The following is a 15,609-nucleotide window of genomic DNA, read 5'->3' on the forward strand; positions in this document are numbered from 1 at the left end:
ACAAAGGAATTTTTGTTTTTATAAAAATGTTGTGGGCACTTATATTGGGTTGTGTTAAATGTATTAAGTAACAGAATAACATGTGCTTCACTGAGAGATACTATCTAATAGTAAGAAATATCTTTAAATATACTAACCTACTTTTGTGTCTGAGTTTTTCCCCTAAGGACTTCTAACATTTCCTAAGTTATTATTTTAACTATTTAACCTTTTTTTCCTTTGCTATTCTTAATGCTCAGGGCCTCGTTACATAGGTGAGGCTAGCTTTGTACTTGGGATCCTCTTGCCCCAGCCTCCTGTGTCACTGGGATTACAGACATGCAACACTACACCCAGCTTCTACTATTTTCTTCTACTAACTGGTTATTGTCTTTAAAAAAATTACTTAGTTTTGTCTGAGTCTTATCATTGATTCCATAGGATTTTCCAGGTCTGTTTTATTACCTACAAAGAGAGAAGAAAGCCTTAAAAAATTAATAAAAATATTTTATTGAATTTTAAGAACTTGTTAATTTTAAAAATTTTAATCTTTGCACGTGGATCACCACTCAACTTCCTGGGACAGCAGAAGTCTGGATTTAAAGACTGTCCCTCCCTTCCTGAGCTCAAGTCCAGCAGGCCCTCCCCTGCCCTGCTGCACTCAGGTCATGATCCTGAGGGGCACAAGGGCAGGCCAGATGGGACCAGCTGTCAGGCACACTGTAGCCCTGCTAGGTGGGAGAGCACAGGCCTGTCTGTGCTTGTCTGGTTCAGGGCAGAGCTGCTGCAGTTGTGTGCAGTCCCTGAGATAGCTGGGAATTTGGCAGAGGTCTGTCTGAGACTTCTGAAGAGTGGAACGCTGAGGAGCTGCTATGCAGCTGGGAGCATCGCGACCCCTGGTGGACGGGAAGGAGAAACCCGGGGGCCTGGTGGTGCACTGGCCCTTCTTTTAGTCCTGGCGAAACACAACCGAGAGCCCTCCTTTCTGGAGGTCCAGCACCCTGCGTCCTGCCCACCTTCATAACTGGCAGCAGAAACACTGCAGGCCCTTGTCATCTGAGTGCGGCCAGTCTGGATTGGGCATGCGCTGCCTGGACTTTCCCCAAGGCTTCAGGTGAGGACCAGACCTGCCATGATAGCAGCTGGGGTCATCATGATGCAGGGTTGCTGGCCAAGACAGCAGGGGTAAGCTCGCATAGCCTCACCTTTATTTTTCAGCACCCTGCTGGAGTCATGATTCCAGCGTGTGCAGTCACCTCGGAGTTTTATGTGCATCACCTGCAGAAATGTCTCGACAGCACCACAGGGCGACGCACAACACTTAGGACAGATCTGTCGTATTTGGTCTTTATATAAGTAATAAGTGATTTAAAGTTGCCTAAATATACCATTCTGATGCAAATCAAAACTGTTCTAAGATTTCATCTCATTTCAATCAGAATGGCAATTATCAAGAATACAAGCTATAATAAGTGTTCACGAGGATGTGGGGAAAAATGTACACTCATACATTTTGGTGGGACTGCAGATTAGTGAAACCACTTTGAGAAGCAGTATGGAGATTCCTCAGAAAACTTGGAATGGAGTCACCATTTGACCTAGCTATCCTACTCCTTGGTTTATACCCAAAGGACTTAAAATCAGCATACTACAGTGATGCAGCCATATCTACATTCATAGCAGCTCAATGCACAATAGCAAAACTATGGAACCAAACTAGATGCCCTTCAACAAATGAATGGATACAGAAAATGTGGTACATATACACAATGGACCATTACTCAGCCTTAAAGAAGAATGAAATTATGGCATTTGCACGTAAATGGATCAAACTGGAGAGCATCATGCTATGTGAAATAAGCCAAAGGCCAAATGTTTTCTCTGATAAGCAGATGCTGATCCATAGTGTGGTAGGTAGGGAAGAATGAAGGAATTTTGGATAGTTCAGAGAACAGTGAGGGGAGACAGATTGTGAGACAGACTATATTAACCTATATACATGTGTGAAAATAATTTTTTAATATAAAAAGTAAATAAATAAAGATAAAATATTTATGGGTCTGCAGTTGTGGCTCAGTGTAGAGCACTTGCCTAGCATGTATGAGGCACTGGGTTCAATCCTCAGTACTACATATAAATAAATAAATAAAATTATTGTATCCATTTACAACTAATAAAATTTTTATTAATTTAAAAATAAATAAATAAATCAACCATTCTAGCCATTTCATTCCACCAGGGAAATACAGGGTTTTTTCTTCTTTAAAAATTTTTTAAATAAAAAAACCACTACACTTAAATTAGTTATGCTGATGACACTGAACATTCACAATAGGCTGGAGCCCTGTCTGCTCTGCAGCGGGCCCTAACCCAGAACACTCTGAAGGCCAGAGCGCTGCCTCTGACTTCCTGCTATAGGAGAAGCCGTACTTCCCATTGAACTCATTCCACAAGGTCAAAGAAACTCCTACTGCAAACCAGAGGGCCAGCTGCTGCTTGCCTCCAAGACCCTGTGAGAACTCGGGGAAACCTGTGGTACAGCTGGCAGTACCACACCGAAGGCCAGCAAGGACAGGTGTTACCTCTACTGCACAACGGAGAGCTGGGATATTTGAAGGGGGTGATAAAAGATGGAGTACTTTCCGAAAGCAGGAAGGACTCTGTCATCATAGCATATGCAACACTCAGAGACTCGCTTTACTTAAATGGGAAATTATGCCAGGGCCCAAGTCAACATAAAGATACAAGACTAGTGGGAGGTGGGAGCCAGCAGGTGCCTCTACCACTCATCTGCTGCTCCCTGCCTGGAGGGGCAGATCAAATTCGTCAGATAAATGCTCTACATGGGTCGGGGAAGGCATCCTGGGAGCCCCACTCCCCGCAAGGTCCGTAGGACAGCCAGAAGTAAAAAACAGAAACCAATAAGCTAGGCTTCCCCAGAGTCTACATGGAAGGTCCTGAGATTGCAAGGTTTCCAGAGTAGAAATAGAATGCTTCAAAATTTCCAGGGTCCAGCCCTAGCAGGGGTTGGGGGTCACAGGTGGATGGGAGGCGTAGGCATGGTGGAGAAACAGTGCACAGAGACACCAAGTATTCTGAGGCTGAATCTGTCTTTATTTTTCTGCCAGTCCTTTTATAGATATTTTTCTTTAGTAATGATTATATCATTTTATGGTTAGTTTAAAATAAGAAAAACCTTCAAAAATACAATCTATGCTTCTTCTCAAAGTACACATGACAGCCCAGACCAAAACAGCCTTATTTCCCAGCTAGATTAAAATAACCTTGTCTCCCAGCTAAATTGAGGGCACCATGATCTGCCAGCCTTCAACCTTCAGAACAAACACATCACTAGATTTTCTGAAAACCACCCCCACTATAAACTTCCCATTTAACAGTGAAAAGTTTTTACTATTATTAAAGGACAAAGAAATCAACTTATAGTTAATATTTAGTCTATTCTATTTCATATAATGGTGGACTACAATCTTATTTTGATTCTCAAAGAATTAGACTAAACATAGGAAAAACACAAATTATATTTCTGACTAACCTAAATATTTTTATTATGTAAAGCATCTCTAGATTCAACTATTAAAACTAGGAAAGCAACAAAGGCTAAACACCACATCCAAGTTCAGAGGAATGCCTCTTTATTCATTATTATACTAAAGCAACCACAGGCTCCTTTTAACTTGAGCAAAGCTACAATTGTTTCTTTTCATATACATTATCTATGTATTACTGATAAATTTTTATTGTGTACTATTTTGTGTCCCAATATGATAAAACGTTCCTAATGTTTTTCAATAAGTTTCTAATGATATATTGATTATTAATATTAAAAAGCAACTACACATGGAGACATGCCTTGCCTATGGCCCCCAAGAGGGAAGACACTCAACAGAACTGTGTCATATGTTGAGTCCTTTATTCCAACAGACCATGTCAAGTGTCAGAGTGTCAGGAAATAGATGAGGCACTAAGACCCCATTATTTTGTGAAGAATGTATACCTCAAAATATTCTAATTCTATGTGTGAACAACAAAATACTTTCCTGTCTCTCAGCCTCAGCTGATGCCAAGCATGTGTACAGGACTTGCTGTGGCAATGTTCACCTGGCCATGCATCCCAACAGGCATGGACATCACATGGGTCCCATGTTGCCTTACAGTTTTTATTGGAAGCTGATGTTGACTGAGAGGGGCCTGTTGCAATATGGTGACCATCTGGGCTGGGGTGACCTGCGATGTCTGAATGATCCGACTGGCAGCACCCAGTGTGGAGTGGTTAATTGCAGGAATGGGCTCCACTTTTCACTTTGACTTCCCTGTTGTCTCCATTCTCTAGTGGTTCTACCTTCGGAGCAGCCAGACCACAGCCTGAGTGACCACGACTGGGCCAGCAACTGTGTATGGCTGCTGAGGCTAGTCCAGCCACGTTGGTGACCTATCCTGCTGGTATCTGGTGGACTGTGTGCACTCTCTGCACAACGGGTGACTGAGACTCAGAGGTGGTCATGGGTTACACAGTGTAGGTGACAGGCTTGACTGCAGGGGGTAGCTGCCACTGGATGGTGATTAAGACTTGACAGGGGCGAGCCTGGTGTGCTCTGGACAAACTGGGCCTCTTGGATGACAGCGAGTTTGGACTGTCAGGTGCTGGGCTCAGGCTCCCAGGAGACTAGCAAATGGTCCTGTGACAGGTTCTCAGAAGTCTGGGCCCCACTGGAGCGAGCAGACAGCACTCCCACATGGCTGGGAGAGGCCGAAGCACTCAGAGAGAGAGGTCCCAGAGGAACATTTTAAAGCAAGGCAGCCCTAGTCCGTCTTTTTCTAAGGCCTGCTCAATTTGCTCTCAGAGGCTGGGTCTATCTTCCAGAAGGAGCCTTTGCCTTGCTCTTCCTGGGTACACGGGATTTAGATGAAATGAAGTTCCGAGACAGATTGTGGCGAATTGAATTATGCCAGCCCTTGTCCGCAGTCCTGTAGTATGGATAATTTTTAGTGACGTGTGTATGAATTCTATTTAGGGTGAGTTATTTACCAGGAGCATTGTAATCGCTTGTACTATTAATTGTGCACAGGAATAGGTGGCTATGAATCATCCTTTGGACTGTCTCCAACTGAAGCTTCCTCTTCATTTTCTGACTGAATTATCAGTCATTAAGTTGAGGTCAGATGGTATCACACGGCACATTTTGTATCCTGAAGACCAGGCCCCCGGGGGGGCTGGATGGGCAAGAGTTTGCAGCATTGTTGGTGCCTGTGGAGGAAGGGAGGGGGGCTGATAATGTGGTCCATGGTGTCTGGAATGTTGATGGTCAGGGGCAAGTTGTGCTCTGCACAGGCTTCACCAGGCACTGGAAGCCTCCAGCTTCTCCCTTTTCTTGCTGGACAAGGCTGTGAACACTATCTTGATGTTTGTGCTCGGAAAACTGAATGTGCACTCACGCTGCAGCTGCAGCGGTGGCGCCCTGCGCTGCTGGAACACACTGTCCATGCACAGGCGGTTCTTGCCCAAGCAGTGCAAGTAGAAGTTGCGGCCCGAGTCAGGCAGGGGCTTGGCGGGCAACTGGGCGGCCGCGTCATGTTAGCGGCCCAGGGCGGTGAAGCTCTCCAGGTGGCGTCACGAGATGAAGCTCCAGTGACCCGAGCCCTGCGACGAGTTGTGACCCATGATTACCGAGCGCTTCTTCATAAAATACTCGAACTCGCTGCCTTCCAGTAGCGCCACAGCTCAATCGCCAGGCGGCGACCCGCCACCCTTGCCCCTCGGCCGCCATCGCCTGCGAGGAGCCAGGGCGCCCTGGCGGGCGGAGGCCTGGATGGGTTCGTGGGCCCGCGAGTCTGGGATGGGTGCCCGAGGCTATGGGTCGGTGGCGCCGAGAGTCAAGACAGAGATGTTTATCTTCATATTAAATTATCTTCTTTTGATCGTTTTCCTTATTTAAATGCACTAGGTAATACTTCAAGTACAATTTAAATGGTACTTGAGATTCAAGACATCCATCACTCTTGACTTATTCCTCAGCTTACTGCAATGTCCTTAATGTTTCCCCGACTGGCACAATGACTTTAAGGTAGATGGAATTTCTAATACTGAATCGTGGTTGAATTCCTGTAATAAAAACCTCTGGGTCATACTGTATTTTCAATGTGGTATGGAGTCTACTTACTAATATTTTGCTAATTATTTTTGCATTGACATTTATAAGTAAGACCATTTTATGTGTTTTTATTTCCCCCCACTGCAAGATAATGGAACCTACTTAGAGAGACTATGTTCGTACTGACCATAGCCTAACAGGCAGTCTTACATTTTAGACTTTAGTTCCTAATTTTCAAGCATGGTGTATATAAGTTTTCATGAGGGACCCATACTGCATATTCATGAAAAAAAAAATGGATAAGTGAGGGCTCACCTTTACCCTTGAGTATTCTGTGGCATAAGAGAAGAGGAATAGTTGAAGCACTACAAAATTTAATTAGTTCAGTATTAATATCCCTTTCAGTCCACTCATCCTTTCACTCTCATCATTCTTAAAACAACCACAAAAATTTGCCAGAAGAGATTTAAAGAGCAACTTATGGCACTATTTTTTTTTTTTTAATTTTAATGTGGTGGGTTTGGGTTCACAAAATGAAAAAAGGGAAAATTTCAATCCCTTTGCTAGATGTGTAGCCTTCTTGCTAGGCACCCTTATCTCCCATTCTAAAACTCAGTGCTTTAATACTTCTATTTTCTGAACAGAGTCTAAAAGCTAAGCAGTGCTAAGCAGTGCTAGAGGCACTCAAAAAATGTATGGTTGGTTTTAAGGCAGGAATATACATATCTTCATTACCTCCCCCACACACTCTGCAAGAATCTCAAAATGATTGAGGGTTGAGAAGGGCTAGAGATTGGACAGGGACTCAACAAAAGGAGGAAAAATGGAAGGGAAATATGATGGGGAAGGAGAAACATCTTCATTCCTTACATATCATCCCCCAAACTTTCTGGCAGCCCCACCCAATTACACATACCTCTTTTTTGTGACTTTGTCATTCACTTGTATTTTAATGTAATTCACATACATCTGTAAGAAAGGAACATAAATGATTCGCCCCTGCACTAAACCTGGCCTATGGGGTCATACACTCTCAGAAGTCCATTGAGGCTTATTCAGATCCATCAATAGGTCTTTCATCTCCATCAGGAGAAAATATGCCTTTTCCTGAGATGGGGCTGACTGCTCCTGACCCAAATTCTCTTCAAAATGCCGATGTATACACCTGTGGGACTTGCTGGTAGGTCCTCTGACTCGTCATCTGTGTCTTCTCTGACTTCCATATCCACAGAGGCACTCCTCCAATACTTTCTCTCATCAATTTCACTTCATATCAATTAATACCATTTGACACAATCTGAATAATTTATTGGTATTTGTAAGCTCGGGGGCATGGCTAGTAGCCAAATAAAATCAGACAGAAAGTGACTGAAGCAAACTTTATTGGAATTTGGCTCTCGGGTAAAATTCCCAGCCCTCCGGGGTACAGGTCAGGGTAGGGAGCCGGAGAAAATCACACATGGCTCCGGCTTCCCAGGGTCTTTATAGGCTGAAATGGGCGGGGGTCCTGCTGAGTGACAGGTGGACGTAAGGGTCAGTTGAGTTTTCCTGCCCATTTGATTGGTGGCCATGTGGTGCGCTGCCCTTTGCTTCAGTTGCTCGGCTTTCCTCATATAGTCGCCCAAATTTCGACCTACGAGTATTTATGAAGGCAGGAGTGTCTGTCTTATCACTAACTCTAGCTTTTGGAACAGTGTCTAAAACAGAAGGTGTAGAGTGGGCCCCCTTATCCTCAGGTTTATTTTCTATATTTAAATTTCCCATGGAAAGAAGAATGAGTACAGTACACTAAGATATTTTGAAAGAGAGATCATATTTACATAAGTCTGTGTGTGTGTGTGTGTGTGTGTGTATTGCTTCAGAATGAACCCAAAACTCCACACATGCAAAGTGCACATTCTACCATAGATTTATATCCTCATGTAAGTATGATTACAGTATTTTGTTGCAATTGTTCAATTTCATTTGTAGTGCATTTTACTGTATGTAATTTATAAATTAAACCTTATATAGGTATGCATGCATAGGAAAAAGCATGCTATCTATACATTTTGTTACTCTCCATGGTTTCAGGTGTCCAGTAGGGTATCTTGAATGTGGCCCCTGTGGATAAGGGAGATGACTGTACTCAAATACTTGGATGAATGAATGAATGTGGGGGGAGTCCAGATGATGCCTGGCCTTGCTACAGGTATGTAATGTGAATTCCTGTTCACTCTCTCCCTGGTACCTTCCCAGTGCCCAGATATTTCCTTTCTCCAAGTGTTTTGTCATTCTCTGACCAGCAGGAGGGCCCATTGTGCAGCAGGAGGCCCATTGAGTGCTTTGTCTTAGCTGTCCTAAGAGCTAGGAAGTCAGTGATAAACAAGAGGTATATTTCCTGCCTTCATAAATATCTATAAATGAATGAGATCAGGTCAGATGGTGTTAAGTGGGGTGAACCCTGCCTAATCTGGAATTAAATACCTGATTAGGCCTCTTCCCATGTGTAACTTGGCCTCACCTTCAACCATTTTCTTTAGTGACAAAGCAACTCTTGGCTTAAATGATGGTCTGAAAGAATTCAACATCTGTTTTTGGCCAGTCACATCACCCATAGGTAACTGGAATCAGGTGCACTCCTCCTATGTAAGACAGGAATTGGGCTGGTGTTGAGAGAATGGTCTGTTATTCTCAACTAGTTAAGTGTGCTTTGAGTGGAGCAGCATAAATAAAGAGATACAGCCAAGGGGAAAATGTATATTTAAAATTCCTCCCCTTCATTTTCTTCTTTAAATGAATCAGTCCTTACTTTTTCATAATCCTTCTTTATGGCATCCAAATACTCTCAGGCCTCAGAAAATTCTCCTTCTTCCATTCTTTCTCCAAATACCAATGCACAAAGACCTGGTTGGTATAATTAGGTCAAACTTATGATCAAGGTGGGCCTAGGCCTCTGCAATTGCTGTGGTGATGCTCAGCATGCAGAAAGCCCCCTGGACTTCGGCTAGATCTCTCCTGGCACCACAGTGGGTGGCTAATTGATACCTATCTGGGGAACAAAGGAGGCAGAGCAACAGCAAAATATGCAAGTCAGCCAAAAGATAACTCAAGACGGTGTGTCTTGTAAAAAGTTGTGTTAATAAATCATGATCATGTGTGTGGGGATGGGACTGCAAGAGGAAGAAATCAGGAGGTTGGGATAGTGGGCAAATAAAAAGAAGTAAGCACTGGAGAGAAAAGCAAATGGGATTGTACAAGCATATTCAAAAGCAAGAACTGGAGGAAAGGTCTAGAGAAGAAAAAGGGAGGGTTGATACTGGAAGAAATGTTAGTGGAAAAGAGCAAAGAGACAAAGGAAAACAATGAATAAAATTATTGTTACATGGGAATTATCCAGTATGCATTCATCTCTAAAGAGGATATACCTTCCCTTTTAGAGGCAAATCAGTCACTGGAATTGAAATTATTTTGAAGGTTACTCTTCCCAGATGGTCTCTGAAGTTCCTCTTAGTTAGGCTGCAAATAAATATGGGGAATGTTCTCTGACAAGGGTGAGGGGATGTGTAAGAAGTCATTCAGTAATCCAGAGCAATAATTAAAAAAAAATCCAAAGCCTACACTCAAAGGACTTAAAAATCAGCATACTACAGTGACTCAGTGACATCAATGTTTATAGCAGCTCAATTCACAATAGCTAGATTGGAGAACCAAGCAGAGAGTGACTCTACTCACCAGATACAAATAAATACCCCAAAGCCATGCCCCCAATGTCCCATCTCCTCCAGCCACTTCCCACCTGCTTTTAGTTACCAATAAATTAATCTCATCAGGTGATTAATTCACTGATTGGGTTAAGGTTCTTATAACCCAATAATTTCTTCTCTGAACCTTCTTGCAGTGTCTAACACATGGCTTTTGGGGAACACCTCATGTCCCATATCATATCATATCAAACCGTAACAGTAGCTCACTGTGGGGGGACAGTTTCTTGGGCAAAATGACAGTTATGCCATAGGTATCACCAAGGGGCATCTGGGTTACATGCACTTTTTTGAGAATTTGCCCTTCAGCCATATAAAGGAGAGTTCAGAACTTTGTGACCACACCCATGCTCACATTAGCTTGTCAAAGAACTGCTCTTTTAGGAGCTGGGGAGGAGAGCACAATATCCTTTTATTTTTCTCCCAGCGAGTGCCTTCCCTTGTAAGTAAGCAGCTCTCTGCCCCAGATCCAGTCATGTTTACATCATAGGTTGTAGCAGATCTCATGCTGATTAAGGCCTGGATGTCACTCTTCATGAATTCTGGTTATTAGTGATCCATAATATTGGGGGTGGCCAATGGCACAGTTCCCTCAAGAACTCAGGTAGTTTTTATGAGGTTGAGGGATGAAGACAAAATGGAGTTTTTATTATGTATGTTTTCATTCTTCTACCTTATTTTTCTGCATTAGAAGAATTTATTTATTTATGCATTATGTAGCATGCTCATGTTTTTTAAATAAAATGTAAATAATAACAATTGCTTTCTCTTGCTATATGTTAATGCTCAGCCACACTCTCATCCTCAGTTTGGTTTATCAAAAATAGATGGGACAGTCAGCACTATGACACGCACCTATAATCCTGGCAACTCACGAGGTTGAGGCAGGAGTATTGCGAGTTCAAAGCCAGCGTCAGCAAATTAGTGAGGCTCTAGGCAACTCAGTGAGACCCTGTCTTTAAAGAAAATATAAAAACGTGGCTGGGAATATGGGTCAGAGATTAAGCACACCTGGGTTAAAACTCTAGTACAAAAAAAAAAAAAAAGATAAAACAGAAGGAATAGTTCCTTAGAAATATATTGCCTGGACCAGTCTCAGTAGAAAAGGCCACTTTGGATTCCTGACAGTTTTGTAGTAAGACTAAACGTTTTTTTGGCCACAGTGGTAACATTTTCAGAACTGACCTTGGTGGATCTTATTTGCTCTACACTTCGACCCTAAAATTGTGTCAAGAAATAGACAGTTTTCAGACGATTTCTTGAAAATGTTGCTAAGGAATATTTCTATCTATCTCTTCCTATGGATGTGTTTCAGGATTTATACATAAATCCTTTTGTATACTGCCATGTGATTTTGTTCATAAATCTATGGTTTGTAAAATACTAGTTCTTTGCTACTTTAAGAATAATTTTAACTTGGAACTGATACAGAGAGTGCTTCATATAAAAAATCATCAGTAGGATTGAGGTTTAGAGAATAGTCTTCAGGGTGCTGCTTAATACATATTAGTAGAAAATGAATATCCTCATTCTTCAAAGTGGGAGTTAGTGATAATGACATAAATCATTGTTTATTTTCTAAAAGTTAGAGATTTTTTGAGATTAATAAATCATACAATTAATTATGACACCGTCCCATATTACATACTGCCATTCACCAGTTAGAAGTCTATCCCAGGCTGAGGCAGAAGGCAAAATGAGCCAAGACACATGAACACCATCCTTGACCTCTGCAGCCAGCCTCACCTGAAACCTGTGCATGTTTTCCTCCTGGAAAAGTGAGAGACAGTGCAAGGACTGGTGGGCAACCAGGTCTCTTGACCTATTTTGGTACCAAGCAACTTACAGAAGAAATGGAATCTGTCTCATATTTCCCCTTATTTCATTGGTCTGGCTTCTGTTTGGGTGCCTTTAACATTGTAATTTCCAGAAACTTTATGTGAGAGAATAGAATGTCCCAAGAGAATACTGAAGCAGAGGCAGCCAAACACATTACTGACCCTCAAGTTATGAGAGCAAATACCAGCCCAACTGTTTGCCAGGCTAAAAGGACTTCCTTGCGGAGGGAAGAACAAGGCTGTGGAACAGTGAAATGTACTTGACTAAAAGTATTCTTTGTTTTTCATCTGAATGATATTTCATGATTTCACATCTTAACAGTTACCAGGCCATTTGTTTAAGCTGACCGAATCCAGTATAGAATCCACCTAGACCCTCCCCCACTTCTCCATCTCTGTCTCTGCAAAGTGGAAAACTTACCAAATTCTTAATACAATTATCCAAACACTTAAGAAACAAATGGCTCCCTAATCATTTTAAATTCACCTATTGCCTGTCCATGATAAAACTGCAAACCCCAAATTGTGTTCTGTTTTTATATGGTGTTTAAATCACTGAAACAACAGGTTCAGTGAAAGCAACCTTTCAATTACAAATTGAAACATCTGTTCAACTATCTAAGTAAAGGCTGAAAAGACCTAGGTAAATGCATTGTAGGGTGCACTATGGTGCTTCGTCCATCTGCACAAAGATTAAGGTAATTTACAATCAGTCTGTGAAGGTTGAGACAATGTTACATTATGCTGTATGTATAATTAAATGTGCCTAAAGGGATAACCAGAATCAGCTTCTCTATTATAATTTTAACAAATAGGAGCTGGCGTTGTGGCTTAGTGGTACAGCACTGTCTAGCATATGTGAGGCACTGGGTTCCATTCTCACCACCACATATAAATAAATAAAGAAAATGAGGATTCATCAACTTAAAAAATTATAAAAAAAACCAAATATGACTAAATTCTTTTGCTGAGAGATATTAATCAAAGATGATGTTGATTCTGTAGGATTATAAAATACTAAACTTTAAGAATATTTCCTTCTTTATATGTTTTGATTACAGGTATTTTTTTAGATAATTTGTTACAGTATGTTTTTAGAAATGCAGTCCCAAATTCGCATACTGCATACAAATGAAGCAAATATTGCCAGTAGTATAAATCTTACAGCCTTTTGTTTGCAAAAATACATGCCAAAGCTGGGTACAGTGGCACACACCTGTAATCCCAGTGATTTAGGAGGCTGAGGCCAGGGATTGCAAGTTCCAGGCCAGCCCCAATAATTCAGCTAGGAGCCTGCCACATTGTTGCATTAACTGCTGGCTCCAGGTTCAGTGGTTCCTGCTGTGGGGATGTGTTTTCAGTAGGTGCAAAGCTAGACCCACTGGTCTCTGAAGAGCCTCCAGTGTTTCCTAATGTCCCCAGGGCTTGAGTCAGTCCTGGGATTAGTAGGCTCTAGGGCGGCTTAGACATTGCTGAGAGAGTGTCAGTATTCTGCGCTTTAATGGAGGAGAGTTGGGAGCTGTTGTTGTCTTTTTTTTTTTTATTGTAAACAAATGGGATATATGTTGTTTCTCTGTTTGTACATGGAGTAAAGGCATACCATTTGTGTAATCATAAATTTACATAGGGTGATGTTGGTTGATTCATTCTGTTATTTTTTCCCTTCCCCCCACCCCTCCCATCCCTTTTTTCCCTCTATACAGTCCTTCCTTCCCCCGTTCTTGCCCCCCTCCCTAACCCTAACTCTAACCCTAAAACTAACCCCTCCCACGCCCCATTATGTATCATCATCCACTTATCAGCGAGATCATTCTTCCTTTGGTTTTTTGAGATTGTTAGCATGATATTCTCCAATTTCATCCATTTGCCTGCAAATGCCATAATTTTATCATTCTTTATGGCTGAGTAATATTCCATTGTATATATATGCCACAGTTTCTTTATACATTCATCAACTAAAGGGCATCTAGGTTGGTTCCACAATCTGGCTATGGTGAATTGAGCAGCTATGAACATTGATGTGGCTGTATCTCTGTAGCATGCTGATTGTAAGTCCTTTGGTTATAGGCCAAGGAGTGGGATAGCTGGGTCAAATGGTAGTTCCATTCCAAGTTTTCTAAGGAATCTCCATACTGCTTTCCAGAGTGGCTGCACTAATTTGCAACCCCACCAGCAATGTATGAGTGTACCTTTTTCCCCACATCCTCGCCAACACCTGTTGTTGCTTATATTCTTGATAATCACCATTCTAATTGGGGTGAGATGGAATCTTAGGGTGGTTTTGATTGCATTTCTCTTATTACTAGAGATGTTGAACATTTTTCCATATGTTTGTTGATTGCTTGTAGATCTTCTTCTGTGAAGTGTCTCTTCATTTCCTTAGACCATTTGTCGATTGGGTTATTTGTAGTCTTGGTGTTGAGTTTTTTTAGTTCTTTATAGATTCTGGAGATTAGTGCTTTATCTGAAGTATGATTGGCAAAGATTTTCTCCCACTCTGTAGGCTCTTTCTTCCCATTGCTGATAGTTTCCTTTGCTGAGAGAAAGCTTTTTAGTTTGAATCTATCCCAGTTGTTGATTCTTGCTTTTATTTCGTGTGCTATGGGAGTCCTGTTGAGGAAGTCTGGTCCTAAGCTGACATGTTGAAGATCTGCACCTACTTATTCTTCTATAAGATGCAGGGTCTCTGGTCTGATGCTGAGGTCCTTAATCCATTTGAGTTTAGTTTGTGCACCGTGAGAGACATGGGTTTAGTTTCATTCTGTTGCATATGGACTTCCAATTTTCCCAGCACCATTTGTTGAAGAGGCTCTCTTTTCTCCATTGCATATTTTTGGCCCCTTTGTCTAGTATGAGAAAATTATATTTATTTGGGTTTGTGTCGGTGTCCTCTATTCTGTACCATTGATCTATCTGTCTATTTTGGTACCAATACCATGCCGTTTTTGTTACTATTGCTTTGTAGTATAGTTGCAGTTCTGGTATTGCAATACCCCTGCTTCATTTTTCCTGCGAAGGATTGCTTTAACTATTCTGGGTTTCTTATTCTTCCAGATGAATTTCATGATTGCTTGTTCTATTTCTGTAAGATACGTCATTGGGATTTTATTTGGAATTGCATTGAATCTGTATAGCACTTTTGGTAGTATGGCCATTTTGACAATAATAGTTCTGCCTATCCAGGAACATGGGAGATCTTTCCATCTTCTAAGGTGTTCTTTAATTTCTTTCTTTAGTGTTCTGTAGTTCTCATTGTAGAGGTCTTTCACCTCTTTTGTGAGATTGATTCCCAAGTATTTTATTTCTTTCGAGGCTATTTTGAATGGGGTAGTTTTCCTAACTTCTCTTTCTGAAGATTCATCACTTATGTATAAAAATGCATTAGATTTATGAGCAATGATCTTATATCCCGCTACTTTACTAAATTCACTTATGAGATCTAAAAGTTTTCTGGTGGAATTTCCTGGTTCCTCTAAGTATATAATCATATCATCAGCAAACAGGGATAGTTTGAGTTCTTCTTTCCTATTTGTATCCCTTTAATTTCTTTGATCTGTCTAATTGCTCTGGCTAGATTCTCAAGGACGATATTGAATAGGAGTGGTGAAAGAGGGCATCCTGCCTTGTTCCAGTTGTTAGGGGGAATGCTTTCAGTTTTTCACCATTTAGAATGATATTAGCCATGGGTTTAGCGTAGATGGACTTTACAATGTTAAGGAACATTCCCACTATCCCTATTTTTTCTAGTGTTTTGAGCATGAAGGGGTGCTGTATTTTATCAAATGCTTTTTCTGCATCTATTGAAATAATCATGTGATTCTTGACTTTAAGTCTATTGATATGGTGAATGACATTTATTGATTTCCTGATGTTGAACCAACCTTGCATCCCTGGGATGAAACCCACTTGATCATGGTGCAATATCTTTTTAATATGTTT

General features: G+C 41.4%; 1 pseudogene; it reads right to left on the reverse strand.

Moving 5' to 3' along the window:
* Positions 1 to 4,050: 4,050 nt before the first annotated feature.
* LOC124982717 (forkhead box protein K2-like) lies at positions 4,051 to 7,312 on the reverse strand (annotated as a pseudogene).
* Between the last annotated feature and the right edge of the window lie 8,297 nt (positions 7,313 to 15,609).

This window comes from Sciurus carolinensis, chromosome 4 (genome assembly GCF_902686445.1).
Source record: "Sciurus carolinensis chromosome 4, mSciCar1.2, whole genome shotgun sequence".
Classification (NCBI taxonomy): Eukaryota; Metazoa; Chordata; class Mammalia; order Rodentia; family Sciuridae; genus Sciurus; species Sciurus carolinensis.